This window comes from Phalangium opilio, unplaced genomic scaffold (assembly GCF_054372755.1).
Source record: "Phalangium opilio isolate 3A_F unplaced genomic scaffold, DU_Popi_V2 ptg000046l_1, whole genome shotgun sequence".
In the NCBI taxonomy this organism is placed as follows: domain Eukaryota; kingdom Metazoa; phylum Arthropoda; class Arachnida; order Opiliones; family Phalangiidae; genus Phalangium; species Phalangium opilio.
Window position 1 is genome coordinate 3058498 of NW_028324169.1, and position 23002 is coordinate 3081499.

Here is a 23002-nt window from a genome sequence, read left to right on the forward strand (position 1 = left end):
CTTTTTAACTCAGGGAGCCCGAGTTCGGTGTGACTTTTCGGGAGTTCCTTGGGTTCACCCTTGGTTCAGACCGTTCCTTGCCCCGTTCCGTGAAGGTTTTGCTAGGCGGCTACGCCCGCGCTCAGGTGTTGCCATGGCTCGCCTCCGCTATTGGCAACCCTATAGGGGTCGCAGATACACCATTTGTTTGGGCCGTATGGCACTGTTGTGCTTGGAGAGAACTTCCCGTCCCATCGAGTCTTCTGCTGCCTTAATCCTTCTCTGTCACTGACCACCTCCTGACTGGGCTCGCCGCTGACGGTGTCCAGCTTCTGTCACCTGCTCAAGTTGCGTTTGTCGGGCCCGCTGGCCGATCCCGTGTGCCATGACGGCGGTTCCTCAGGTTCAATTTGGAATATGATGGGGAGGGGCGCTGATAAGGCCCCCCAGCTAGGTGTAGCGCTAATCAAGGGTTCTGACATGCAATTATTATGAAAAATCTTCAGGATGACGATGAATATGTATGAAATGCTAGAGATTTGTCTAAATTATAATCTTAAACAACTCTAAAATGTATAAACCCTATTTAAATCATATTCTCTAATCAACATGTTGAGAATAACAGCTTGGAATAACTTTTCTTTCTTTCAGAATTTAAGGCAATGATTTTCATGTGGCCATTTTTAAAGATGGCGTCGATAATTTCGACTTCGAGATATCCATTTTTTGTTGTTTATTACGTTAATGAAAATCATCTATTCAAAAATGGAATTTCAAAAAGATTTATATATTTGAAATATATTTAGCATTTCCAGCAGTCATTTTCGAAGATGGCGCCCAAACTTTCAGTAGCACGTCTTCAATATTCAAGTATGATGTTTAGACGGTCTTCAACATAATTTTTACCAATTTCCATAATTTTTGAACCATATACCGTATCTATATGACATTGATGGAGGCCATTTTCCAACATGGCGGCCAAACTTTCTGATTAATTGCTTCAATATTTTACTATGAGGTTCACACAGCCCTGATTATAATACATATCAATTTTCATAATATTCCAATAACATGGTGAAATATACTGTACCTAGCATTAACGGCGGCCATTTTCCAATGTGGCGACCAAACTATTGAACATAGAGCTGTAAAATTTGGCCATGATATTCATGCGGTTCCAATCATAATGTTTACCAATTTTCATAATATTTGAAGAAGAACGTGGAATACATTGTAGCTGTAATTCACGGCGGCCATTTTCCAAGATGGCGGCGAAAGCTCGCGCTCTACAGCAGGGGACTTTTAGTATATTTTTTGTTGGGTCGAAAACAACACATGTACCAATTTTCATCTTTATGTTGAAATGTTCTAGGTCAAACCCTAAAAGTCCTGGGCTATATCTCAAGCAACCATTATTTCAAGTTTTTCAAAATTTAGTAGCTACGAAAACTAGTTCAAGTATCATAACAAAGAGGCTCCGACGAGAATCGAACACATGATCTCCTGTTTACTAGACAGGCGCTTTAACCACTACGCCACGGAGCCCTTGTTGTGAAGCGAGATTAATGCTGAATATTTCAGTAATTTAACTCATTTGAGTTTACCCTATTGTTTGCATATATGCATATCTCAAGCAAGCATTATTTCAAGTTTTTCAAAATTTAATAGCTACGAAAGCTAGTTCAAGTATCATAACAACGAGGCTCCAACGAAAATCGAACTCATGATCTCCTGTTTACTAGACAGGCGCTTTAACCACTAAGCCACGGAGCCCTTGTTGTAAAGCGAGATTAATGCAGAATATTTCAATAATTTAACTCATTTGAGTTTTACCCTATTGTTTTCTTATATGCATATCTCAAGCAACCATTATTTCAAGTTTTTCAAAATTTAATTGCTACGAAAACTCTATCAAGTATCATAACAACGAGGCTCCGACGAGAATCGAACTCATTATCTCCTGTTTACTAGACAGGCGCTTTAACCACTACGCTACGGAGCCCTTGTTGTAAAGCGAGATTAATGCTGAATATTTCAGCAATTTAACTCATTTGCAGTTTTACCCTATTGTTTGCATATATGCATATCTCAAGCAACCATTATTTCAAGTTTTTCAAAATTTAATAGCTACGAAAACTAGTTCAAGTATCATATCAACGAGGCTCCGACGAGAATCGAACTCATGATCTCCTGTTTACAAGACAGGCGCTTTAACCACTAAGCCACGAAACCCTTGTTGTGAAGCGAGATTAATGCTGAATATTTCAGTAATTTAACTCATTTGAGTTTACCCTATTGTTTGCATATATGCATATCTCAAGCAAGCATTATTTCAAGTTTTTCAAAATTTAATAGCTACGAAAGCTAGTTCAAGTATCATAACAACGAGGCTCCGACGAAAATCGAACTCATGATCTCCTGTTTACTAGACAGGCGCTTTAACCACTAAGCCACGGAGCCCTTGTTGTGAAGCGAGATTAATGCTGAATATTTCAGTAATTTAACTCATTTGAGTTTTACCCTATTGTTTTCTTATATGCATATCTCAAGCAACCATTATTTCAAGTTTTTCTAAATTTAATACCTACGAAAACTAGTTCAAGTATCATAACAACGAGGCTCCGACGAGAATCGAACACATGATCTCCTGTTTACTAGACAGGCGCTTTTACCACTACGCCACGGAGCCCTTGTTGTAAAGCGAGATTAATGCTGAATATTTCAGCAATTTAACTCATTTGCAGTTTTACCCTATTGTTTGCATATATGCATATCTCAAGCAACCATTATTTCAAGTTTTTCAAAATTTAATTGCTACGAAAACTCTATCAAGTATCATAACAACGAGGCTCCGACGAGAATCGAACTCATGATCTCCTGTTTACAAGACAGGCGCTTTAACCACTAAGCCACGGAGCCCTTGTTGTGAAGCGAGATTAATGCTGAATGTTTCAGTAATTTAACTCATTTGAGTTTACCCTATTGTTTGCATATATGCATATCTCAAGCAACCATTATTTCAAGTTTTTCAAAATTTAAAAGCTACGAAAACTAGTTCAAGTACCATAACAAAGAGGCTCCGACGAGAATCGAACTCATGATCTCTTGTTTACTAGACAGGCGCTTTAACCACTAAGCCACGGAGCCCTTGTTGTGAAGCGAGATTAATGCTGAATATATCAGTAATTTAACTCATTTGAGTTTACCCTATTGTTTTCTTATATGCAAATCTCAAGCAACCATTATTTCAAGTTTTTCAAAATTTAACAGCTACGAAAGCTAGTTCAAGTATATAAGTTTATTATTTCAGACTTTGGTGTGAACGGTTGTGTTTTTTAGCGCTCCGTTATCGGGAAAGATAATTAAATTGCGATTCTATTGTAAGCAATGCAGTCGTGTAAAAAATGCGCGGTTGTTTTCAGTGATAACAGTAAAGACATTATTCAATGTACAGATTGTACGGAATTTCTGCATATTTCATGTACTAAAATCAAAACCGAGGACAATTACCGTAAACTAGGATCCCGTAAAACTCTATGGAAATGTGAATTCTGTAAAATACAATCAAGATCATCGAATAATGCCGTCGTAGAAGACTCAGCCTCTGGTGAAATTCAGAATATCGGAGACATTAGTCTACTACTTCAACAAGTAAGTGATATACATTCCAAAATGAAGAAAATTGACGACATAGAGATTAAAGTCAATAAAATTGCGGCTATCGAAGCTAAATTAAGTAAAATTGATGACATTGAACAATCGGTCCAATTCTGCTCCGATAAATTAGATGACTTTAACAATGTAATAGGAGCTATTAATAATGATATAGACATAATAAAAAAGGAAAATGTAGATCTTACGGTAAAAAATAAGGAATTAACCCAAAAAATAGATGATCATGAAGTTAGGATTAACGAACTTAAACAAGAACACCTGTCGGTAAATTTCGAGATTGCTGGTATAGAGAGTACAAAAAATGAAGAATTAGATCAAGTTTTAAAAGCGTTAGCTAAAGCTATAAAAATAAAATATGATTCTCAAGATATTGATGATGTGTATAGGTTACCTAGACCCAATAACCAAATACCAATAATAAGAGTTACTTGCGCATCACAAAAAATCAGAGACGAATGGATCAAGCAAGCGAAATTGGTTAAAGATCTGAAGGGTACTGATATTGACCCTGGTCTAAAAAATAATAGAATTTATATCAACGAACAATTAACGAGCACTATAAAAAACTACTTTACGAAGCAAAATTGTTGGCAAAAAATAAAAACTATAAATATGTTTGGATCAGTGGTGGTAGAATATTTATTAGAAGAATTGATAATGCTAAAGCGATTAAAATAAAAACATTGGAAGACTTAAAACAGTTGTAAAGAAAAATAATGTGAAGCAAAATTAATAATTTTCAACAATCTCATAAAAATGTTTAAAGAACTAAGTAAATTCTCAACCCCGAACATTAAAAAACTAGAAGATAAAGTTTGTCAAAAGAATCTTAATATAAATGGATTAAATGTATTTAATTTAAATATCCGTAGCCTTAGGAAACATTTCGATGAGCTTATTGTATTTTTAGAATCGCTGGACTTTTTGTTTGATGTTATTATACTAACGGAAACCTTTAACATAGAGGATAGTAATGAGTTCGCAATTAATAACTATAATTTAGTACAAACAAGTATCTACCAAAATAAAAATGATGGCATAGTTATTTATATTAAGAATGATTTAAGATATATAGAAAATAACGTTAGTATTAATGGTTGCACAATAAAATCGATAGATATTATCTTACCCAACAATATTGAATACAAAGTAATAGGGTGCTATAGGTCTCCTAGTTTGGATACTCAGGATTTTCTTAATAACCTAAATATATATCTTCCTAACATTGTTGGTTCGGGTAATGTAATTTGGGTTGGAGATATAAATATTGATATTTTAGACCACTCAAATGCCACAGTTGATGAATATTTAACTATGTTATATGAAAACGGGTTTATTTCTTGTATAAATGGTCCAACACGTGTAGCTAATAACTCTAAAACCTGTATCGACCACATCTTTATAAAACAAAGAATCCATTATGAAATACTGGTAAAAATTCTAGAAACAAATATCACTGATCATTTTTCTACAATGATAAATATTGCAAATACTCGAATGAATAAAAACGTTCCACAAATACGTAAGCATTGGAAACTGATAGAGGAAATAGATTATGAAATTTTTTTAACTTTACTGAAACAAGAAACATGGGCCGCAATATTCACTGAAATGAACTGCAATTTAGGGTGTAAACAATTTATTACAATTATACAAAAACATTTAATATCATGCACGACGAGACGTACGATAAAATTATCACATAAAGATTTGAAATTAAAACCCTGGATAACTAATGCGCTTGTAGTGTCAATTAGGAAAAGGGATTCTCTTGCAAAGCAAGTTAAAAATGAACCATTTAACTCTACTATTAAAAAATACTATTTAGGCTACCGAAATAAATTAACAAAATTAATTAGAATAGTTAAAAACAACTACTTCAAAAATAAAATAAATATGTGCAAACGTGATACTAAAAAAGTCTGGAACACAGTCAATGAAGCGATGAGTAATTGTAAAAAAGAGGACTCAATTGAAAAAATTATCTCGAAAAATCTTACCTACACGGTAAAAGAACACCCAAAGGAAGTAGCTAACTCTTTTAATGAACATTTTAGTCTAGTTGGGTCTAAATTGGCCCAAGATATTCTGTCAAAGCTAAAAGTTACAACACAAACACATAATTTCAGGAACCCTAAAAGTTTATTCTTGACCCCAATATCCCCTCATGACATCGAAAAAGAAATAAACTCTTTAAAAAATTCCAATGCTAAAGGGCATGATGGAATTGGGATCAAAGGCCTAAAAAAAGTAAGCAAATTTATTAGTCAACCACTAGCGCATCTCGTAAATCTATCGTTCACAACGGGCATATTTCCAGATATTCTTAAAAGAGCTATAATAATACCAGTTTATAAATCAGGATCCAAGCTAGACATGCAAAATTACAGGCCTATATCGCTGCTTAGTAACATCTCGAAAATCTTCGAAAAAGTTATAAAAAACCAACTATCACAATTTTTAGAAGTCACTAATTATTTATCAAAAAATCAATATGGCTTTCGAAAAAACTTAAGTACTAAAGATGCTATAACAGAAGTTACCGAGCGGCTGTATAGGGCGGTGGACAAAAACCAAAAATTAATTGGAGTATTTTTAGACTTACAAAAGGCCTTTGACACCGTTTCCCATCCAATACTAATAGAAAAATTAGAAAGAGCCGGCATTCGAGGCATTACTTTAGAATGGTTCAGGAGCTATTTGTATGGACGTGATGCAGTTGTTAGAATCGATGGGGTACAGAGTGACCCCTTAGTTATAGAGTTTGGTGTACCTCAAGGAACTGTAATTGGACCTATTCTTTTCCTAGTAATATATAAACGATTTATGTAACCTTATAATTGATGGAAAAATAGTATCCTTTGCGGATGACACCGTGCTCCTAGTTGAAGGTTTAAACTGGGGAGATGCCTTCTCCAAAGCGCAAGAAGTTCTAAACAAAACAATACTTCAACTAGACAAAGATATTCTAACACTTAACATTAAAAAAACTAAATTTATTTGCTTCACTCCTACACCAATAGATTTGGCTGACGACCTAATAATCCATACAGATATCTCTTGTTCAACGCGCCGAGAATGCGGTATAAAATGCCATACACTCGAAAAGGTAAATACAGTAAAGTACTTAGGGATTTAAATTGACTCTAACTTAAAATGGCACAGTCAAATAAATTATGTAAAAAATAAAATAAGATTGAGCTTAAGTAAATTCCACGCTATTCGTAACTTTCTGGAACTTTCATGGATTAGAACAATATACTTTGCTATAACACAATCAGTGATATCTTATGGCCTAATTGGTTGGGGGGGGAGCTTATGGTAACTTAATGGAACCATTAGAAATCCTCCAAAGGAAAATAATACGTATCTGTTTGAAAAAAGACAATTTATATTCTAGACAATTATTATATAACGAATTTAAAGTTTTCTCGGTAAAACAACTATATGTAAAAGATATTTTGTTATACACTTTTAAAAACAGAGTAAATTTATTACCAAGTCATACGTATATTACACGTTTTACCACAGAAGGTAATCTTTCTAGTGATAGAACCTTCAAAACCATTGGTCAAAGACATGCCTTCCATTTGGGTCCCAAATTATATAACTATCTAAACTCGGACATAAAAAATATCGATACTTATCAAATGTTTAAGAAACAAATTACAATTTGGATAATTAACAAAGGAATATCAAATATTAATGACATGTTAAAAACATAAATCGCAATTATCTTCCCTCTTGAAACTATATATAAACACTAATTTTCAATATATAAAGCTCACCAAAGTGATTGTTGTAGAAATACTTGAACATAACCTGTAAATTCAACTTGTTATATTATGTGAATAAGCCCTGCCACGCACAAGCGCTTTCAGCTCCTGTGGCATATAGGGCAGTGAATTATGTAATTGTACAACTCTGTAATAATTATGAGCACTAATAAATTAATAATAATAATAATAATAATAATCATAACAACGAGGCTCCGACGAGAATCGAACTCATGATCTCCTGTTTACAAGACAGGCGCTTTAACCACTACGCCAGGGAGCCCTTGTTGTGAAGCGAGATTAATGCTGAATATTTCAGTAATTTAACTCATTTGAGTTTTACCCTATTGTTTGCATATATGCATATCTCAAGCAACCATTATTTCAAGTTTTTCAAAATTTAATAGCTACGAAAACTAGTTCAAGTATCATATCAACGAGGCTGCAACGAGAATCGAACTCATGATCTCCTGTTTACAAGACAGGCGCTTTAACCACTAAGCCACGGAGCCCTTGTTGTAAAGCGAGATTAATGCTGAATATTTCAGCAATTTAACTCATTTGCAGTTTTACTCTATTGTTTGCTTATATGCATATCTCAAGCAACCATTATTTCAAGTTTTTCAAAATCTAATAGCTACGAAAACTAGTTCAAGTATCATATCAACGAGGCTCCGACGAGAATCGAACTCATGATCTCCTGTTTACTAGACAGGCGCTTTAACCACTTCGCCACGGAGCCCTTGTTGTAAAGCGAGATTAATGCTGAATATTTCAGCAATTTAACTCATTTGAGTTTTACCCTATTGTCTGCATATATGCATATCTATAGCCACCATTATTTCTAGTTTTCCAAAATTTAATAGCAAAGAAAACTAGTTCAAGTATCATAACAACGAGGCTCCAACGAGAATCGAACTCATGATCTCCTGTTTACTAGACAGGCGCTTTAACCACTAAGCCACGGAGCCCTTGTTGTGAAGCGAGATTAATGCTGAATATTTCAGCAATTTAACTCATTTGAGTTTTACCCTATTGTTTTCTTATATGCATATCTCAAGCAACTATTATTTCAAGTTTTTCAAAATTTAATAGCTACGAAAACTAGTTCAAGTATCATATCAACGAGGCTCCGACGAGAATCGAACTCATTATCTCCTGTTTACAAGACAGGCGCTTTAACCACTAAGCCACGAAGCCCTTGTTGTGAAGCGAGATTAATGCTGAATATTTCAGTAATTTAACTCATTTGAGTTTTACCCTATTGTCTGCATATATGCATATCTATAGCAACCATTATTTCTAGTTTTCCAAAATTTAATAGCAAAGAAACCTAGTTCAAGTATCATAACAACGAGGCTCCAACGAGAATCGAACTCATGATCTCCTGTTTACAAGACAGGCGCTTTAACCACTAAGCCACGGAGCCCTTGTTGTGAAGCGAGATTAATGCTGAATATTTCAGTAATTTAACTCATTTGCAGTTTTACCCTATTGTTTGCATATATGCATATCTCAAGCAACCATTATTTCAAGTTTTTCAAAATTTAATATCTACGAAAACTAGTTCAAGTATCATAACAAAGAGGCTCCGACGAGAATCGAACTCATGATCTCCTGTTTACAAGACAGGCGCTTTAACCACTAAGCCACGGAGCCCTTGTTGTGAAGCGAGATTAATGCTGAATATTTCAGTAATTTAACTCATTTGCAGTTTTACTCTATTGTTTGCTTATATGCATATCTCAAGCAACCATTATTTCAAGTTTTTCAAAATTTAATAGCTACGAAAACTAGTTCAAGTATCATAACAAAGAGGCTCCGACGAGAATCGAACACATGATCTCCTGTTTACTAGACAGGCGCTTTTACCACTACGCCACGGAGCCCTTGTTGTAAAGCGAGATTAATGCTGAATATTTCAGCAATTTAACTCATTTGCAGTTTTACCCTATTGTTTGCATATATGCATATCTCAAGCAACCATTATTTCAAGTTTTTCAAAATCTAATAGCTACGAAAACTAGTTCAAGTATCATATCAACGAGGCTCCGACGAGAATCGAACTCATGATCTCCTGTTTACAAGACAGGCGCTTTAACCACTTCGCCACGGAGCCCTTGTTGTAAAACGAGATTAATGCTGAATATTTCAGCAATTTAACTCATTTGAGTTTTACCCTATTGTTTTCTTATATGCATATCTCAAGCAACTATTATTTCAAGTTTTTCAAAATTTAATAGCTACGAAAACTAGTTCAAGTATCATATCAACGAGGCTCCGACGAGAATCGAACTCATGATCTCCTGTTTACAAGACAGGCGCTTTAACCACTAAGCCACGGAGCCCTTGTTGTGAAGCGAGATTAATGCTGAATATTTCAGTAATTTAACTCATTTGAGTTTTACCCTATTGTCTGCATATATGCATATCTATAGCAACCATTATTTCTAGTTTTCCAAAATTTAATAGCAAAGAAAACTAGTTCAAGTATCATAACAACGAGGCTCCAACGAGAATCGAACTCATGATCTCCTGTTTACTAGACAGGCGCTTTAACCACTAAGCCACGGAGCCCTTGTTGTGAAGCGAGATTAATGCTGAATATTTTAGTAATTTAACTCATTTGAGTTTTACCCTATTGTTTTCTTATATGCATATCTCAAGCAACTATTATTTCAAGTTTTTCAAAATTTAATAGCTACGAAAACTAGTTCAAGTATCATATCAACGAGGCTCCGACGAGAATCGAACTCATGATCTCCTGTTTACAAGACAGGCGCTTTAACCACTAAGCCACGAAGCCCTTGTTGTGAAGCGAGATTAATGCTGAATATTTCAGTAATTTAACTCATTTGAGTTTTACCCTATTGTCTGCATATATGCATATCTATAGCAACCATTATTTCTAGTTTTCCAAAATTTAATAGCAAAGAAAACTAGTTCAAGTATCATAACAACGAGGCTCCAACGAGAATCGAACTCATGATCTCCTGTTTACAAGACAGGCGCTTTAACCACTAAGCCACGGAGCCCTTGTTGTGAAGCGAGATTAATGCTGAATATTTCAGTAATTTAACTCATTTGCAGTTTTACCCTATTGTTTGCATATATGCATATCTCAAGCAACCATTATTTCAAGTTTTTCAAAATTTAATATCTACAAAAACTAGTTCAAGTATCATAACAAAGAGGCTCCGACGAGAATCGAACTCATGATCTCCTGTTTACAAGACAGGCGCTTTAACCACTAAGCCACGGAGCCCTTGTTGTGAAGCGAGATTAATGCTGAATATTTCAGTAATTTAACTCATTTGAGTTTACCCTATTGTTTGCATATATGCATATCTCAAGCAACCATTATTTCAAGTTTTTCAAAATTTAAAAGCTACGAAAACTATTTCAAGTATCATATCAACGAGGCTCCGACGAGAATCGAACTCATGATCTCCTGTTTACAAGACAGGCGCTTTAACCACTTCGCCACGGAGCCCTTGTTGTAAAGCGAGATTAATGCTGAATATTTCAGCAATTTAACTCATTTGAGTTTTACCCTATTGTTTTCTTATATGCATATCTCAAGCAACTATTATTTCAAGTTTTTCAAAATTTAATAGCTACGAAAACTAGTTCAAGTATCATATCAACGAGGCTCCGACGAGAATCGAACTCATGATCTCCTGTTTACAAGACAGGCGCTTTAACCACTAAGCCACGGAGCCCTTGTTGTGAAGCGAGATTAATGCTGAATATTTCAGTAATTTAACTCATTTGAGTTTTACCCTATTGTCTGCATATATGCATATCTATAGCAACCATTATTTCTAGTTTTCCAAAATTTAATAGCAAAGAAAACTAGTTCAAGTATCATAACAACGAGGCTCCAACGAGAATCGAACTCATGATCTCCTGTTTACTAGACAGGCGCTTTAACCACTAAGCCACGGAGCCCTTGTTGTGAAGCGAGATTAATGCTGAATATTTTAGTAATTTAACTCATTTGAGTTTTACCCTATTGTTTTCTTATATGCATATCTCAAGCAACTATTATTTCAAGTTTTTCAAAATTTAATAGCTACGAAAACTAGTTCAAGTATCATATCAACGAGGCTCCGACGAGAATCGAACTCATGATCTCCTGTTTACAAGACAGGCGCTTTAACCACTAAGCCACGAAGCCCTTGTTGTGAAGCGAGATTAATGCTGAATATTTCAGTAATTTAACTCATTTGAGTTTTACCCTATTGTCTGCATATATGCATATCTATAGCAACCATTATTTCTAGTTTTCCAAAATTTAATAGCAAAGAAAACTAGTTCAAGTATCATAACAACGAGGCTCCAACGAGAATCGAACTCATGATCTCCTGTTTACAAGACAGGCGCTTTAACCACTAAGCCACGGAGCCCTTGTTGTGAAGCGAGATTAATGCTGAATATTTCAGTAATTTAACTCATTTGCAGTTTTACCCTATTGTTTGCATATATGCATATCTCAAGCAACCATTATTTCAAGTTTTTCAAAATTTAATATCTACAAAAACTAGTTCAAGTATCATAACAAAGAGGCTCCGACGAGAATCGAACTCATGATCTCCTGTTTACAAGACAGGCGCTTTAACCACTAAGCCACGGAGCCCTTGTTGTGAAGCGAGATTAATGCTGAATATTTCAGTAATTTAACTCATTTGAGTTTACCCTATTGTTTGCATATATGCATATCTCAAGCAACCATTATTTCAAGTTTTTCAAAATTTAAAAGCTACGAAAACTATTTCAAGTATCATATCAACGAGGCTCCGACGAGAATCGAACTCATGATCTCCTGTTTACAAGACAGGCGCTTTAACCACTTCGCCACGGAGCCCTTGTTGTAAAGCGAGATTAATGCTGAATATTTCAGCAATTTAACTCATTTGAGTTTTACCCTATTGTTTTCTTATATGCATATCTCAAGCAACTATTATTTCAAGTTTTTCAAAATTTAATAGCTACGAAAACTAGTTCAAGTATCATATCAACGAGGCTCCGACGAGAATCGAACTCATGATCTCCTGTTTACAAGACAGGCGCTTTAACCACTAAGCCACGGAGCCCTTGGTGTGAAGCGAGATTAATGCTGAATATTTCAGTAATTTAACTCATTTGAGTTTTACCCTATTGTCTGCATATATGCATATCTATAGCAACCATTATTTCTAGTTTTCCAAAATTTAATAGCAAAGAAAACTAGTTCAAGTATCATAACAACGAGGCTCCAACGAGAATCGAACTCATGATCTCCTGTTTACTAGACAGGCGCTTTAACCACTAAGCCACGGAGCCCTTGTTGTGAAGCGAGATTAATGCTGAATATTTCAGTAATTTAACCCATTTGAGTTTTACCCTATTGTTTTCATATATGCATATCTCAAGGAACTATTATTTCTTGTTTTCCAAAATTTAATAGCTACGAAAACTAGTTCTAGTATCATATCAACGAGGCTCCGACGAGAATCGAACTCATGATCTCCTGTTTACAAGACAGGCGCTTTAACCACTAAGCCACGGAGCCCTTGTTGTGAAGCGAGATTAATGCTGAATATTTCAGTAATTTAACTCATTTGCAGTTTTACCCTATTGTTTGCATATATGCATATCTCAAGCAACTATTATTTCAAGTTAATCAAAATTTAATAGCTACGAAAACTATTTCAAGTATCATATCAACGAGGCTGCGACGAGAATCGAACTCATGATCTCCTGTTTACAAGACAGGCGCTTTACCCACTAAGCCTCGGAGCCCATGTTGTGAAGCGAGATTAATGCTGAATATTTCAGTAATTTAACTCATTTGAGTTTACCCTATTGTTTGCATATATGCATATCTCAAGCAACCATTATTTCAAGTTTTTCAAAATTTAATAGCTACGAAAACTAGTTCAAGTATCATATCAACGAGGCTGCGACGAGAATCGAACTCATGATCTCCTGTTTACAAGACAGGCGCTTTAACCACTAAGCCACGGAGCCCATGTTGTGAAGCGAGATTAATGCTGAATATTTCAGAAATTTAGCTCATTTGCAGTTTTACCCTATTGTTTTCTTATATGCATATCTCAAGCAACCATTATTTCAAGTTTTTCAAAATTTAATAACTACGAAAACTAGTTCAAGTATCATATCAACGAGGCTCCGACGAGTATCGAACTCATGATCTCCTGTAGACAATACAGGCGCTTTAACCACTAAGCCACGGAGCCCTTGTTGTGAAGCGAGATTAATGCTGAACATTTCAGTAATTTAACTCATTTGAGTTTTACCCTATTGTTTGCATATATGCATATCTCAAGCAACTATTATTTCTGGTTTTCCAAAATTTAATAGCAACGAAAAGTAGTTCAAGTATCATAACAACGAGGCTCCGACGAGAATCGAACTCATGACCTCCTGTTTACAAGACAGGCGCTTTAACCACTAAGCCAAGGAGCCCTTGTTGTGAAGCGAGATTAATGCTGAACATTTCAGTAATTTAACTCATTTGAGTTTTACCCTATTGTTTGCATATATGCATATCTCAAGCAACTATTATTTCAAGTTTTTTAAAATTTAATAGCAACGAAAACTAGTTCAAGTATCATAACATCGAGGCTCCGACGAGAATCGAACTCATGATCTCCTGTTTACAAGACAGGCGCTTTAACCACTAAGCCACGGAGCCCTTGTTGTGAAGCGAGATTAATGCTGAATATTTCAGTAATTTAACTCATTTGAGTTTTACCCTCTTGTTTGCATATATGCATATCTCAAGCAACCATTATTTCAAGTTTTTCAAAATTTAATAGCTACGAAAACTAGTTCAAGTATCATATCAACGAGGCTGCGACGAGAATCGAACTCATGATCTCCTGTTTACAAGACAGGCGCTTTAACCACTAAGCCACGGAGCCCTTGTTGTGAAGCGAGATTAATGCTGAACATTTCAGTAATTTAACTCATTTGCAGTTTTACCCTATTGTTTTCTTATATGCATATCTCAAGCAACCATTATTTCAAGTTTTTCAAAATTTAATAGCTACGAAAACTAGTTCAAGTATCATATCAACGAGGCTCCGACGAGTATCGAACTCATGATCTCCTGTTTACAAGACAGGCGCTTTAACCACTAAGCCACGGAGCCCTTGTTGTGAAGCGAGATTAATGCTGAATATTTCAGAAATTTAACTCATTTGCAGTTTTACCCTATTGTTTTCTTATATGCATATCTCAAGCAACCATTACTTCAAGTTTTTCAAAATTTAATAGCTACGAAAACTAGTTCTAGTATCATATCAACGAGGCTCCGACGAGTATCGAACTCATGATCTCCTGTTTACAAGACAGGCGCTTTAACCACTAAGCCACGGAGCCCTTGTTGTGAAGCGAGAATAATGCTGAACATTTCAGTAATTTAACTCATTTGAGTTTTACCCTATTGTTTGCATATATGCATATCTCGAGCAACTATTATTTCTGGTTTTCCAAAATTTAATAGCAACGAAAACTAGTTCAAGTATCATAACAACGAGGCTCCGACGAGAATCGAACTCATGATCTCCTGTTTACAAGACAGGCGCTTTAACCACTAAGCCACGGAGCCCTTGTTGTGAAGCGAGATTAATGCTGAACATTTCAGTAATTTAACTCATTTGCAGTTTTACCCTATTGTTTTCTTATATGCATATCTCAAGCAACCATTATTTCAAGTTTTTCAAAATTTAATAGCTACGAAAACTAGTTCAAGTATCATATCAACGAGGCTCCGACGAGTATCGAACTCATGATCTCCTGTTTACAAGACAGGCGCTTTAACCACTAAGCTACGGAGCCCTTGTTGTGAACCGAGATTAATGCTGAACATTTCAGTAATTTAACTCATTTGAGTTTTACCCTATTGTTTGCATATATGCATATCTCAAGCAACTATTATTTCAAGTTTTTCAAAATTTAATAGCAACGAAAACTAGTTCAAGTATCATAACAACGAGGCTCCGACGAGAATCGAACTCATGATCTCCTGTTTACAAGACAGGCGCTTTAACCACTAAGCCACGGAGCCCTTGTTGTGAAGCGAGATTAATGCTGAATATTTTAGTAATTTAACTCATTTGAGTTTTACCCTATTGTTTGCATATATGCATATCTCAAGCAACCATTATTTCAAGTTTTTCAAAATTTAATAGCTACGAAAACTAGTTCAAGTATCATAACAAAGAGGCTCCGACGAGAATCGAACTCATGATCTCCTGTTTACTAGACAGGCGCTTTAACCACTACGCCACGGAGCCCTTGTTGTAAAGCGAGATTAATGCTGAATATTTCAGCAATTGAACTCATTTGCAGTTTTACCCTATTGTTTGCATATATGCATATCTCAAGCAACCATTATTTCAAGTTTTTCAAAATTTAATAGCTACGAAAACTAGTTCTAGTATCATATCAACGAGGCTGCGACGAGAATCGAACTCATGATCTCCTGTTTACAAGACAGGCGCTTTAACCACTAAGCCACGGAGCCCTTGTTGTGAAGCGAGATTAATGCTGAACATTTCAGTAATTTAACTCATTTGAGTTTTACCCTATTGTTTGCATATATGCATATCTCAAGCAACTATTATTTCTGGTTTTCCAAAATTTAATAGCAACGAAAACTAGTTCAAGTATCATAACAACGAGGCTCCGACGAGAATCGAACTCATGATCTCCTGTTTACAAGACAGGCGCTTTAACCACTAAGCCACGGAGCCCTTGTTGTGAACCGAGATTAATGCTGAACATTTCAGTAATTTAACTCATTTGAGTTTTACCCTATTGTTTGCATATATGCATATCTCAAGCAACTATTATTTCAAGTTTTTCAAAATTTAATAGCAACGAAAACTAGTTCAAGTATCATAACAACGAGGCTCCGACGAGAATCGAACTCATGATCTCCTGTTTACAAGACAGGCGCTTTAACCACTAAGCCACGGAGCCCTTGTTGTGAAGCGAGATTAATGCTGAATATTTTAGTAATTTAACTCATTTGAGTTTTACCCTATTGTTTGCATATATGCATATCTCAAGCAACCATTATTTCAAGTTTTTCAAAATTTAATAGCTACGAAAACTAGTTCAAGTATCATAACAAAGAGGCTCCGACGAGAATCGAACTCATGATCTCCTGTTTACTAGACAGGCGCTTTAACCACTACGCCACGGAGCCCTTGTTGTAAAGCGAGATTAATGCTGAATATTTCAGCAATTGAACTCATTTGCAGTTTTACCCTATTGTTTTCATATATGCATATCTCAAGCAACCATTATTTCAAGTTTTTCAAAATTTAATAGCTACGAAAACTAGTTTTAGTATCATATCAACGAGGCTGCGACGAGAATCGAACTCATGATCTCCTGTTTACAAGACAGGCGCTTTAACCACTAAGCCACGGAGCCCATGTTGTGAAGCGAGATTAATGCTGAATATTTCAGAAATTTAACTCATTTGCAGTTTTACCCTATTGTTTTCTTATATGCATATCTCAAGCAACCATTATTTCAAGTTTTTCAAAATTTAATAGCTACGAAAACTAGTTCTAGTATCATATCAACGAGGCTCCGACGAGTATCGAACTCATGATCTCCTGTTTACAAGACAGGCGCTTTAACCACTAAGCCACGGAGCCCTTGTTGTGAAGCGAGATTAATGCTGAATATTTCAGTAATTTAACTCATTTGAGTTTTACCCTATTGTTTGCATATATGCATATCTCAAGCAACTATTATTTCTGGTTTTCCAAAATTTAATAGCAACGAAAACTAGTTCAAGTATCATAACAACGAGGCTCCGACGAGAATCGAACTCATGATCTCCTGTTTACAAGACAGGCGCTTTAACCACTAAGCCACGGAGCCCTTGTTGTAAAGCGAGATTAATGCAGAATATTTCAGTAATTTAACTCATTTGAGTTTTACCCTATTGTTTTCTTATATGCATATCTCAAGCAACCATTATTTCAAGTTTTTCAAAATTTAATTGCTACGAAAACTAGTTCAAGTATCATATCAACGAGGCTCCGACGAGAATCGAACTCATTATCTCCTGTTTACTAGACAGGCGCTTTAACCACTACGCTACGGAGCCCTTGTTGTAAAGCGAGATTAATGCTGAATATTTCAGCAATTTCACTCATTTGCAGTTTTACCCTATTGTTTGCATATATGCATATCTCAAGCAACCATTATTTCAAGTTTTTCAAAATTTAATAGCTACGAAAACTAGTTCAAGTATCATATCAACGAGGCTGCGACGAGAATCGAACTCATGATCTCCTGTTTACAAGACAGGCGCTTTAACCACTAAGCTACGGAGCCCTTGTTGTGAACCGAGATTAATGCTGAACATTTCAGTAATTTAACTCATTTGAGTTTTACCCTATTGTTTGCATATATGCATATCTCAAGCAACTATTATTTCAAGTTTTTCAAAATTTAATAGCAACGAAAACTAGTTCAAGTATCATAACAACGAGGCTCCGACGAGAATCGAACTCATGATCTCCTGTTTACAAGACAGGCGCTTTAACCACTAAGCCACGGAGCCCTTGTTGTGAAGCGAGATTAATGCTGAATATTTTAGTAATTTAACTCATTTGAGTTTTACCCTATTGTTTGCATATATGCATATCTCAAGCAACCATTATTTCAAGTTTTTCAAAATTTAATAGCTACGAAAACTAGTTCAAGTATCATAACAAAGAGGCTCCGACGAGAATCGAACTCATGATCTCCTGTTTACTAGACAGGCGCTTTAACCACTACGCCACGGAGCCCTTGTTGTAAAGCGAGATTAATGCTGAATATTTCAGCAATTGAACTCATTTGCAGTTTTACCCTATTGTTTGCATATATGCATATCTCAAGCAACCATTATTTCAAGTTTTTCAAAATTTAATAGCTACGAAAACTAGTTCTAGTATCATATCAACGAGGCTGCGACGAGAATCGAACTCATGATCTCCTGTTTACAAGACAGGCGCTTTAACCACTAAGCCACGGAGCCCTTGTTGTGAAGCGAGATTAATGCTGAACATTTCAGTAATTTAACTCATTTGAGTTTTACCCTATTGTTTGCATATATGCATATCTCAAGCAACTATTATTTCTGGTTTTCCAAAATTTAATAGCAACGAAAACTAGTTCAAGTATCATAACAACGAGGCTCCGACGAGAATCGAACTCATGATCTCCTGTTTACAAGACAGGCGCTTTAACCACTAAGCCACGGAGCCCTTGTTGTGAACCGAGATTAATGCTGAACATTTCAGTAATTTAACTCATTTGAGTTTTACCCTATTGTTTGCATATATGCATATCTCAAGCAACTATTATTTCAAGTTTTTCAAAATTTAATAGCAACGAAAACTAGTTCAAGTATCATAACAACGAGGCTCCGACGAGAATCGAACTCATGATCTCCTGTTTACAAGACAGGCGCTTTAACCACTAAGCCACGGAGCCCTTGTTGTGAAGCGAGATTAATGCTGAATATTTTAGTAATTTAACTCATTTGAGTTTTACCCTATTGTTTGCATATATGCATATCTCAAGCAACCATTATTTCAAGTTTTTCAAAATTTAATAGCTACGAAAACTAGTTCAAGTATCATAACAAAGAGGCTCCGACGAGAATCGAACTCATGATCTCCTGTTTACTAGACAGGCGCTTTAACCACTACGCCACGGAGCCCTTGTTGTAAAGCGAGATTAATGCTGAATATTTCAGCAATTGAACTCATTTGCAGTTTTACCCTATTGTTTTCATATATGCATATCTCAAGCAACCATTATTTCAAGTTTTTCAAAATTTAATAGCTACGAAAACTAGTTTTAGTATCATATCAACGAGGCTGCGACGAGAATCGAACTCATGATCTCCTGTTTACAAGACAGGCGCTTTAACCACTAAGCCACGGAGCCCATGTTGTGAAGCGAGATTAATGCTGAATATTTCAGAAATTTAACTCATTTGCAGTTTTACCCTATTGTTTTCTTATATGCATATCTCAAGCAACCATTATTTCAAGTTTTTCAAAATTTAATAGCTACGAAAACTAGTTCTAGTATCATATCAACGAGGCTCCGACGAGTATCGAACTCATGATCTCCTGTTTACAAGACAGGCGCTTTAACCACTAAGCCACGGAGCCCTTGTTGTGAAGCGAGATTAATGCTGAATATTTCAGTAATTTAACTCATTTGAGTTTTACCCTATTGTTTGCATATATGCATATCTCAAGCAACTATTATTTCTGGTTTTCCAAAATTTAATAGCAACGAAAACTAGTTCAAGTATCATAACAACGAGGCTCCGACGAGAATCGAACTCATGATCTCCTGTTTACAAGACAGGCGCTTTAACCACTAAGCCACGGAGCCCTTGTTGTAAAGCGAGATTAATGCAGAATATTTCAGTAATTTAACTCATTTGAGTTTTACCCTATTGTTTTCTTATATGCATATCTCAAGCAACCATTATTTCAAGTTTTTCAAAATTTAATTGCTACGAAAACTAGTTCAAGTATCATATCAACGAGGCTCCGACGAGAATCGAACTCATTATCTCCTGTTTACTAGACAGGCGCTTTAACCACTACGCTACGGAGCCCTTGTTGTAAAGCGAGATTAATGCTGAATATTTCAGCAATTTAACTCATTTGCAGTTTTACCCTATTGTTTGCATATATGCATATCTCAAGCAACCATTATTTCAAGTTTTTCAAAATTTAATAGCTACGAAAACTAGTTCAAGTATCATATCAACGAGGCTCCGACGAGAATCGAACTCATGATCTCCTGTTTACAAGACAGGCGCTTTAACCACTAAGCCACGAAGCCCTTGTTGTGAAGCGAGATTAATGCTGAATATTTCAGTAATTTAACTCATTTGAGTTTACCCTATTGTTTGCATATATGCATATCTCAAGCAAGCATTATTTCAAGTTTTTCAAAATTTAATAGCTACGAAAGCTAGTTCAAGTATCATAACAACGAGGCTCCGACGAAAATCGAACTCATGATCTCCTGTTTACTAGACAGGCGCTTTAACCACTAAGCCACGGAGCCCTTGTTGTGAAGCGAGATTAATGCAGAATATTTCAGTAATTTAACTCATTTGAGTTTTACCCTATTGTTTTCTTATATGCATATCTCAAGCAACCATTATTTCAAGTTTTTCAAAATTTAATAGCTACGAAAGCTAGTTCAAGTATCATAACAACGAGGCTCCGACGAGAATCGAACTCATGATCTCCTGTTTACTAGACAGGCGCTTTAACCACTACGCTACGGAGCCCTTGTTGTAAAGCGAGATTAATGCTGAATATTTCAGCAATTTAACTCATTTGCAGTTTTACCCTATTGTTTGCATATATGCATATCTCAAGCAACTATTATTTCTAGTTTTCCAAAATTTAATAGCAACGAAAACTAGTTCAAGTATCATAACAACGAGGTTCCGACGAGAATCGAACTCATGATCTCCTGTTTAGAAGACAGGCGCTTTAACCACTAAGCCACGGAGCCCTTGTTGTAAAGCGAGATTAATGCTGAATATTTCAGTAATTTAACTCATTTGAGTTTTACCCTATTGTCTGCATATATGCATATTAGGCCAGGACAGATAGGCCAAAAAAGGGCTTGACCTAGAACATTTGAACATAAAGATGAAAATTGGTACATGTGTTAATTTTGACCCAACAAAAAATATACTAAAAGTCCCCTGCTGTAGAGCGCGAGCTTTCACCGCCATCTTGGAAAATGGCCGCCGTGAATTACAGCTACAATGTATTCCACGTTCTTCTTCAAAAATTATGAAAATTGGTACACATTATGATAGGAACCACGTGAACATCATAGCAAGATTTTACAGCTCTGTGTTCAATAGTTTGGTCGCCATATTGGAAAATGGCCGCCGTTAATGCTAGGTACAGTATATTTCACCATTTTGTTGGAAAATTATGAAAACTGATAGGTATTATAATCAGAGCTGTGTGAATCTCATAGTAAAATATTGAAGCCATTAGTCAGATAGTTTGGCCGCCATGTTGGAAAATGGCCGCCATCAATGCCATTAAGATACAGTATATGGTTCAAAAACTATGAAAATTGGTAATTATTATGTTGAAGACCGTCTAAACATCACACTTGAATATTGAAGACGTGCTACTGATAGTTTGGGCGTCATCTTCGAAAATGACTGCTCGAAGTGCCAAATAAATTACCGATATATAAATTTTTTCGATCTTTTTTTATTGAGTAGATGATTTTCATGAACATATAAAACGCCATAAAAATAACTATTTTCGAGTCTAAATTATCGACCCATCTTCAAAAATGGTCCCTGTAATATTACTATCCTAAAATCTGGAAAAAAAGAAATGAAAGCCATATTACTCGGATTTTGGTGAGGAAAAACCGTTTTATATGGGGTATAAACATTCTGGTGTCGTTAAGGATAAGATTTAAGACACATTTTTAACATTTCGTTCATATTTCTCGTCATCCTGAAGATTTTTATTACGGCTAATACCTTGACAATGACCACACATTGCCCAGCAAGCAAATCCAGATCGCCTACATTCACAGTTCTTTATACAAGATGTTCTGCAGACTGCAGTTACAAATAATGAGTGTTACAAAATCATCTGATGCCGGAAGGAGAATGGTGAGAATGGGATTAAATCGTTTCCTAGCTATTTTGGACTTGAAGATACGCTCGGAAAAAATGTAGTTTTGCGGTGTCGGTTGTTGGATTAAGCTTAGCGAGATCAAATGAGAACTTGACAGTATATGTGACAACGGTTCCATATACGTGTAATATCTACATAGTTGAAGCGTGACGTGTCAATTATCACCCTAAAAAAAGCGAAAAGAAATCTCTCTTCGGCAGCAGCTATGGCTTCCCGAGATGCAATATGATCATTAAAAAAGCGCAACAAATTTGTAAGATGTTGATTATCTGTCATTACTTTAAACCACGCCTTATGATAACCACACCCAGTTACAACACGTAAATGAAAGAAGTGTTCTCTTAACCTTTTTAACTCAGGGAGCCCGAGTTCGGTGTGACTTTTCGGGAGTTCCTTGGGTTCACCCTTGGTTCAGACCGTTCCTTGCCCCGTTCCGTGAAGGTTTTGCTAGGCGGCTACGCCCGCGCTCAGGTGTTGCCATGGCTCGCCTCCGCTATTGGCAACCCTATAGGGGTCGCAGATACACCATTTGTTTGGGCCGTATGGCACTGTTGTGCTTGGAGAGAACTTCCCGTCCCATCGAGTCTTCTGCTGCCTTAATCCTTCTCTGTCACTGACCACCTCCTGACTGGGCTCGCCGCTGACGGTGTCCAGCTTCTGTCACCTGCTCAAGTTGCGTTTGTCGGGCCCGCTGGCCGATCCCGTGTGCCATGACGGCGGTTCCTCAGGTTCAATTTGGAATATGATGGGGAGGGGCGCTGATAAGGCCCCCCAGCTAGGTGTAGCGCTAATCAAGGGTTCTGACATGCAATTATTATGAAAAAT

General features: G+C 36.1%; 51 non-coding genes across 51 annotated transcripts; all 51 read right to left on the reverse strand.

The window, feature by feature from the left end:
• Nucleotides 1–2138: 2138 nt before the first annotated feature.
• TRNAT-UGU (transfer RNA threonine (anticodon UGU)) lies at nt 2139–2211 on the reverse strand. Its single transcript has one exon. It is a non-coding gene; the product is annotated as a tRNA-Thr (tRNA).
• A 155-nt stretch (nt 2212–2366) lies between these two features.
• On the reverse strand, nt 2367–2439 carry TRNAT-AGU (transfer RNA threonine (anticodon AGU)). Its single transcript has one exon. It is a non-coding gene; the product is annotated as a tRNA-Thr (tRNA).
• A 386-nt stretch (nt 2440–2825) lies between these two features.
• TRNAT-UGU (transfer RNA threonine (anticodon UGU)) lies at nt 2826–2898 on the reverse strand. Its single transcript has one exon. It is a non-coding gene; the product is annotated as a tRNA-Thr (tRNA).
• A 155-nt stretch (nt 2899–3053) lies between these two features.
• On the reverse strand, nt 3054–3126 carry TRNAT-AGU (transfer RNA threonine (anticodon AGU)). Its single transcript has one exon. It is a non-coding gene; the product is annotated as a tRNA-Thr (tRNA).
• Nucleotides 3127–7869: 4743 nt separating this feature from the next.
• Nucleotides 7870–7942, reverse strand: TRNAT-UGU (transfer RNA threonine (anticodon UGU)). Its single transcript has one exon. It is a non-coding gene; the product is annotated as a tRNA-Thr (tRNA).
• Nucleotides 7943–8328: 386 nt separating this feature from the next.
• TRNAT-AGU (transfer RNA threonine (anticodon AGU)) lies at nt 8329–8401 on the reverse strand. The gene has a single exon. It is a non-coding gene; the product is annotated as a tRNA-Thr (tRNA).
• Nucleotides 8402–8557: 156 nt separating this feature from the next.
• TRNAT-UGU (transfer RNA threonine (anticodon UGU)) lies at nt 8558–8630 on the reverse strand. The gene has a single exon. It is a non-coding gene; the product is annotated as a tRNA-Thr (tRNA).
• A 156-nt stretch (nt 8631–8786) lies between these two features.
• TRNAT-UGU (transfer RNA threonine (anticodon UGU)) lies at nt 8787–8859 on the reverse strand. Its single transcript has one exon. It is a non-coding gene; the product is annotated as a tRNA-Thr (tRNA).
• A 157-nt stretch (nt 8860–9016) lies between these two features.
• Nucleotides 9017–9089, reverse strand: TRNAT-UGU (transfer RNA threonine (anticodon UGU)). The gene has a single exon. It is a non-coding gene; the product is annotated as a tRNA-Thr (tRNA).
• A 387-nt stretch (nt 9090–9476) lies between these two features.
• On the reverse strand, nt 9477–9549 carry TRNAT-UGU (transfer RNA threonine (anticodon UGU)). Its single transcript has one exon. It is a non-coding gene; the product is annotated as a tRNA-Thr (tRNA).
• A 156-nt stretch (nt 9550–9705) lies between these two features.
• On the reverse strand, nt 9706–9778 carry TRNAT-UGU (transfer RNA threonine (anticodon UGU)). The gene has a single exon. It is a non-coding gene; the product is annotated as a tRNA-Thr (tRNA).
• Nucleotides 9779–9934: 156 nt separating this feature from the next.
• TRNAT-AGU (transfer RNA threonine (anticodon AGU)) lies at nt 9935–10007 on the reverse strand. The gene has a single exon. It is a non-coding gene; the product is annotated as a tRNA-Thr (tRNA).
• Nucleotides 10008–10163: 156 nt separating this feature from the next.
• TRNAT-UGU (transfer RNA threonine (anticodon UGU)) lies at nt 10164–10236 on the reverse strand. Its single transcript has one exon. It is a non-coding gene; the product is annotated as a tRNA-Thr (tRNA).
• A 156-nt stretch (nt 10237–10392) lies between these two features.
• TRNAT-UGU (transfer RNA threonine (anticodon UGU)) lies at nt 10393–10465 on the reverse strand. The gene has a single exon. It is a non-coding gene; the product is annotated as a tRNA-Thr (tRNA).
• A 157-nt stretch (nt 10466–10622) lies between these two features.
• Nucleotides 10623–10695, reverse strand: TRNAT-UGU (transfer RNA threonine (anticodon UGU)). The gene has a single exon. It is a non-coding gene; the product is annotated as a tRNA-Thr (tRNA).
• A 155-nt stretch (nt 10696–10850) lies between these two features.
• TRNAT-UGU (transfer RNA threonine (anticodon UGU)) lies at nt 10851–10923 on the reverse strand. The gene has a single exon. It is a non-coding gene; the product is annotated as a tRNA-Thr (tRNA).
• A 156-nt stretch (nt 10924–11079) lies between these two features.
• TRNAT-UGU (transfer RNA threonine (anticodon UGU)) lies at nt 11080–11152 on the reverse strand. The gene has a single exon. It is a non-coding gene; the product is annotated as a tRNA-Thr (tRNA).
• A 156-nt stretch (nt 11153–11308) lies between these two features.
• On the reverse strand, nt 11309–11381 carry TRNAT-AGU (transfer RNA threonine (anticodon AGU)). The gene has a single exon. It is a non-coding gene; the product is annotated as a tRNA-Thr (tRNA).
• A 156-nt stretch (nt 11382–11537) lies between these two features.
• Nucleotides 11538–11610, reverse strand: TRNAT-UGU (transfer RNA threonine (anticodon UGU)). Its single transcript has one exon. It is a non-coding gene; the product is annotated as a tRNA-Thr (tRNA).
• Nucleotides 11611–11766: 156 nt separating this feature from the next.
• TRNAT-UGU (transfer RNA threonine (anticodon UGU)) lies at nt 11767–11839 on the reverse strand. The gene has a single exon. It is a non-coding gene; the product is annotated as a tRNA-Thr (tRNA).
• A 157-nt stretch (nt 11840–11996) lies between these two features.
• TRNAT-UGU (transfer RNA threonine (anticodon UGU)) lies at nt 11997–12069 on the reverse strand. The gene has a single exon. It is a non-coding gene; the product is annotated as a tRNA-Thr (tRNA).
• Nucleotides 12070–12224: 155 nt separating this feature from the next.
• On the reverse strand, nt 12225–12297 carry TRNAT-UGU (transfer RNA threonine (anticodon UGU)). The gene has a single exon. It is a non-coding gene; the product is annotated as a tRNA-Thr (tRNA).
• Nucleotides 12298–12453: 156 nt separating this feature from the next.
• On the reverse strand, nt 12454–12526 carry TRNAT-UGU (transfer RNA threonine (anticodon UGU)). Its single transcript has one exon. It is a non-coding gene; the product is annotated as a tRNA-Thr (tRNA).
• Nucleotides 12527–12682: 156 nt separating this feature from the next.
• On the reverse strand, nt 12683–12755 carry TRNAT-AGU (transfer RNA threonine (anticodon AGU)). The gene has a single exon. It is a non-coding gene; the product is annotated as a tRNA-Thr (tRNA).
• A 156-nt stretch (nt 12756–12911) lies between these two features.
• On the reverse strand, nt 12912–12984 carry TRNAT-UGU (transfer RNA threonine (anticodon UGU)). Its single transcript has one exon. It is a non-coding gene; the product is annotated as a tRNA-Thr (tRNA).
• Nucleotides 12985–13369: 385 nt separating this feature from the next.
• Nucleotides 13370–13442, reverse strand: TRNAT-UGU (transfer RNA threonine (anticodon UGU)). The gene has a single exon. It is a non-coding gene; the product is annotated as a tRNA-Thr (tRNA).
• Nucleotides 13443–13828: 386 nt separating this feature from the next.
• TRNAT-UGU (transfer RNA threonine (anticodon UGU)) lies at nt 13829–13901 on the reverse strand. The gene has a single exon. It is a non-coding gene; the product is annotated as a tRNA-Thr (tRNA).
• A 156-nt stretch (nt 13902–14057) lies between these two features.
• On the reverse strand, nt 14058–14130 carry TRNAT-UGU (transfer RNA threonine (anticodon UGU)). The gene has a single exon. It is a non-coding gene; the product is annotated as a tRNA-Thr (tRNA).
• A 156-nt stretch (nt 14131–14286) lies between these two features.
• On the reverse strand, nt 14287–14359 carry TRNAT-UGU (transfer RNA threonine (anticodon UGU)). The gene has a single exon. It is a non-coding gene; the product is annotated as a tRNA-Thr (tRNA).
• Nucleotides 14360–14516: 157 nt separating this feature from the next.
• TRNAT-UGU (transfer RNA threonine (anticodon UGU)) lies at nt 14517–14589 on the reverse strand. Its single transcript has one exon. It is a non-coding gene; the product is annotated as a tRNA-Thr (tRNA).
• Nucleotides 14590–14746: 157 nt separating this feature from the next.
• TRNAT-UGU (transfer RNA threonine (anticodon UGU)) lies at nt 14747–14819 on the reverse strand. The gene has a single exon. It is a non-coding gene; the product is annotated as a tRNA-Thr (tRNA).
• A 156-nt stretch (nt 14820–14975) lies between these two features.
• On the reverse strand, nt 14976–15048 carry TRNAT-UGU (transfer RNA threonine (anticodon UGU)). Its single transcript has one exon. It is a non-coding gene; the product is annotated as a tRNA-Thr (tRNA).
• A 157-nt stretch (nt 15049–15205) lies between these two features.
• Nucleotides 15206–15278, reverse strand: TRNAT-UGU (transfer RNA threonine (anticodon UGU)). Its single transcript has one exon. It is a non-coding gene; the product is annotated as a tRNA-Thr (tRNA).
• A 156-nt stretch (nt 15279–15434) lies between these two features.
• TRNAT-UGU (transfer RNA threonine (anticodon UGU)) lies at nt 15435–15507 on the reverse strand. The gene has a single exon. It is a non-coding gene; the product is annotated as a tRNA-Thr (tRNA).
• Nucleotides 15508–15893: 386 nt separating this feature from the next.
• On the reverse strand, nt 15894–15966 carry TRNAT-UGU (transfer RNA threonine (anticodon UGU)). The gene has a single exon. It is a non-coding gene; the product is annotated as a tRNA-Thr (tRNA).
• A 156-nt stretch (nt 15967–16122) lies between these two features.
• TRNAT-UGU (transfer RNA threonine (anticodon UGU)) lies at nt 16123–16195 on the reverse strand. Its single transcript has one exon. It is a non-coding gene; the product is annotated as a tRNA-Thr (tRNA).
• Nucleotides 16196–16351: 156 nt separating this feature from the next.
• Nucleotides 16352–16424, reverse strand: TRNAT-UGU (transfer RNA threonine (anticodon UGU)). The gene has a single exon. It is a non-coding gene; the product is annotated as a tRNA-Thr (tRNA).
• Nucleotides 16425–16810: 386 nt separating this feature from the next.
• TRNAT-UGU (transfer RNA threonine (anticodon UGU)) lies at nt 16811–16883 on the reverse strand. Its single transcript has one exon. It is a non-coding gene; the product is annotated as a tRNA-Thr (tRNA).
• A 157-nt stretch (nt 16884–17040) lies between these two features.
• Nucleotides 17041–17113, reverse strand: TRNAT-UGU (transfer RNA threonine (anticodon UGU)). Its single transcript has one exon. It is a non-coding gene; the product is annotated as a tRNA-Thr (tRNA).
• Nucleotides 17114–17269: 156 nt separating this feature from the next.
• Nucleotides 17270–17342, reverse strand: TRNAT-UGU (transfer RNA threonine (anticodon UGU)). The gene has a single exon. It is a non-coding gene; the product is annotated as a tRNA-Thr (tRNA).
• Nucleotides 17343–17728: 386 nt separating this feature from the next.
• Nucleotides 17729–17801, reverse strand: TRNAT-UGU (transfer RNA threonine (anticodon UGU)). Its single transcript has one exon. It is a non-coding gene; the product is annotated as a tRNA-Thr (tRNA).
• Nucleotides 17802–17957: 156 nt separating this feature from the next.
• TRNAT-UGU (transfer RNA threonine (anticodon UGU)) lies at nt 17958–18030 on the reverse strand. Its single transcript has one exon. It is a non-coding gene; the product is annotated as a tRNA-Thr (tRNA).
• Nucleotides 18031–18416: 386 nt separating this feature from the next.
• TRNAT-UGU (transfer RNA threonine (anticodon UGU)) lies at nt 18417–18489 on the reverse strand. Its single transcript has one exon. It is a non-coding gene; the product is annotated as a tRNA-Thr (tRNA).
• Nucleotides 18490–18645: 156 nt separating this feature from the next.
• On the reverse strand, nt 18646–18718 carry TRNAT-UGU (transfer RNA threonine (anticodon UGU)). Its single transcript has one exon. It is a non-coding gene; the product is annotated as a tRNA-Thr (tRNA).
• Nucleotides 18719–18874: 156 nt separating this feature from the next.
• TRNAT-UGU (transfer RNA threonine (anticodon UGU)) lies at nt 18875–18947 on the reverse strand. The gene has a single exon. It is a non-coding gene; the product is annotated as a tRNA-Thr (tRNA).
• A 386-nt stretch (nt 18948–19333) lies between these two features.
• Nucleotides 19334–19406, reverse strand: TRNAT-UGU (transfer RNA threonine (anticodon UGU)). The gene has a single exon. It is a non-coding gene; the product is annotated as a tRNA-Thr (tRNA).
• Nucleotides 19407–19563: 157 nt separating this feature from the next.
• On the reverse strand, nt 19564–19636 carry TRNAT-UGU (transfer RNA threonine (anticodon UGU)). Its single transcript has one exon. It is a non-coding gene; the product is annotated as a tRNA-Thr (tRNA).
• A 156-nt stretch (nt 19637–19792) lies between these two features.
• TRNAT-UGU (transfer RNA threonine (anticodon UGU)) lies at nt 19793–19865 on the reverse strand. The gene has a single exon. It is a non-coding gene; the product is annotated as a tRNA-Thr (tRNA).
• A 386-nt stretch (nt 19866–20251) lies between these two features.
• On the reverse strand, nt 20252–20324 carry TRNAT-UGU (transfer RNA threonine (anticodon UGU)). Its single transcript has one exon. It is a non-coding gene; the product is annotated as a tRNA-Thr (tRNA).
• Nucleotides 20325–20479: 155 nt separating this feature from the next.
• Nucleotides 20480–20552, reverse strand: TRNAT-AGU (transfer RNA threonine (anticodon AGU)). Its single transcript has one exon. It is a non-coding gene; the product is annotated as a tRNA-Thr (tRNA).
• A 386-nt stretch (nt 20553–20938) lies between these two features.
• Nucleotides 20939–21011, reverse strand: TRNAR-UCU (transfer RNA arginine (anticodon UCU)). Its single transcript has one exon. It is a non-coding gene; the product is annotated as a tRNA-Arg (tRNA).
• Nucleotides 21012–23002: the final 1991 nt, after the last annotated feature.